Source organism: Otolemur garnettii, unplaced genomic scaffold (assembly GCF_000181295.1).
Source record: "Otolemur garnettii isolate 467f Iridium unplaced genomic scaffold, OtoGar3 scaffold00036, whole genome shotgun sequence".
In the NCBI taxonomy this organism is placed as follows: Eukaryota; Metazoa; Chordata; class Mammalia; order Primates; family Galagidae; genus Otolemur; species Otolemur garnettii.
In genome coordinates this window covers 1663318-1665689 of record NW_003852431.1, presented here as the reverse complement: position 1 = coordinate 1665689, position 2372 = coordinate 1663318, and positions in this window count along the sequence as shown.

Here is a 2372-nt window from a genome sequence, read left to right as displayed (position 1 = left end):
GTAATTTCTTTCCTTTCTCTACTATGCTATGTATGCAAACCCTGGAGCCACTGGACTGTCTCCAAAAGCGACTCCCTCATTACTGCATGTACTTTCCCTCTTTTTGTGTGTGTAATCAAACTTTTCACCTGGAGCAATCACCAGTATCAGCTGGAGGTCTCACTAGGCCATGAATGAAAAGAGTCCAAGTACTTTATTCCTCATATATCCTGCAGGATCAATTTTGTTTTTCTGATTTAAAAGAAAATGAGGGAATGGAGAAAAAAGAGTGAAGGAGAAGAACAAAACACAGTCTACTAACACAGACCGCAGAACAGAAATAGAAAATGAAGCAGGCGCCCAGCGTTTCCTCAGGGAGTTTAAATGCAATCCAGACTTATTTATTTTATTTTATTTTTGACCTATTTATTTTTCCTACTTACTCAATTATTATCTAGGCATTTACTTTCACAAAATATGGTCTACTACCTATCTGCTTACTATAAAATGAATCTCAATTTCTCACAATATGTTCAGAAAAGCCAATAGTTACTGGAAATTCACCTTTTACATTAGAAAGAGCACCTTATAAACAATTGAAATCCTGCTCATAAAAATGATGAAATGGTAGAGAATCTATGATATGTGGGGGAAAAATCGGGTTCAGGAAAGCTATATTAAGTAAACCTGAAAATTAACACAAAGGAAAGCATTAATTGTATCCAGTGTTAGTGAATTCAAATTTTTAAGCCATTATTTTTAGATATATAGAAATATATTCGTGTGTGCCGTCGGCGCGGCTTGCAATTACTTGTTGTGCCTCCGAGTTCACGAGGCTCACTCCTCTTCGTTAGAGAACAGTTGTACATCCCTAATGTTTTATAAGCACTCTTGTGGCTTTATGAATTCAAAGAAAACAAAGCAGACAATTCTGTTCCCAAGGAGCAAGGAAGCAGCCCCAGGATTGGCACCCTGCCAGGAGTCCGATGGCCCATGCAGGTGGCTGTGTGTTCATCTGGGGTCTGCGGGATAGGTTTGGCGTAGTCAGGGGCTTAGTGAAGTGGTTCCGAAGGCTGTCGTTGGAAGTGGAGTTAAATAGTAACTAAGTTTAAGAAAAGGAAAAGTATTTCAATGATGAGGAAAGCATGTGCAAATACGTGGGGCTTAGAAAGAGCTTAATATATATGAAGAATCAAAGATCTACAGGCCAAGCCGGTGAGAGATTTTACTACAGTGTGGGGCTAAATACACGTTTTGTTAAAAGGAATGAATTCAGAGCTTAACACATAAAATGTTAACTATTTTAGGTGAAAAGCCAATAAACCTGTTTGGAAAGGTTTCATTTTGAAAGCAGGATATGTTAACTTTCCGTAACATCTTTCTCTTTGATAGGACTGCATAGAAGAGGATTTCTAGCTAAACTGAAAAGATTGCACGTAGGTAAAATTTTAAAAATAACTATGTTTCTTTTTACAGTAAGAAGTATCCAGAAGAGGAGGCAATGAATGACTAGAAATGTCTATAGGTCTGTACAAAGAGAATTCAGATGAGGACAATTGTGTCAGGAATGCCAGCCCCTGCTGTGAAGTGTTCTCAGGTAGGAAAGCATTAAAACACTTTGGCCTGGATTTGGGTTTTAATTTCACACTCGTAGCTTCCTTTCATAAAGGATATTAGAATCTCTTTGTAAATATACCTTATTTTGGTTTTAGATATAAAGTTTTCTTACAGAGGACTGCACATGTTATCCCCACAAGATTGTAAAACAAGAGCCAAAGGTATAAAAAAGGAAAAGAGACAATTCTTTACAACTAGGGAGGCTTGTGTTCATTCTGGGAAAGCATGAATTCACCCAGCGCTCCTTAAAAGGTCATCTTACACAAAGTACTTCATGTCTGTACACGTCAGTTACCATATCTGTGAAACCAGCTGCTAACTAGACCTTCTCCAAACACATATTTCTACAATAATAATAAAAAATGATATTCTAGGTAAAAGCACCTCGGCACACCTGAATCATATTCTCAGGCTGACAGTTCCAAATCTGAATCTAAAACTTTTTTGGGTTTCAGAAGAGTGTACTACACAATGTTTTTAAAATGTATTTGAAAACCTGGCGGGATTACTTTCACCATGATTTTTAAAATTCCCTTAGTGAAACAGCCATTGGCGGGATGCATATTATTTTTTGTCTTTCATGAAGTGAGAGAATGAACTCTGCTTCCAATGGACAACAACCCAGGAGAATCTTGGAAGTGGAGTCCTCTTTGACGGGGTGAAAGTGAAGGCAGCCCCGGTTGTTGCCAGGAGACAATAGAATATGTGAGAACAGTCCCAAGAAGGATATCACCATTTCCACGTCAATACTGATAGGAGATTCTGCACACGTTTAC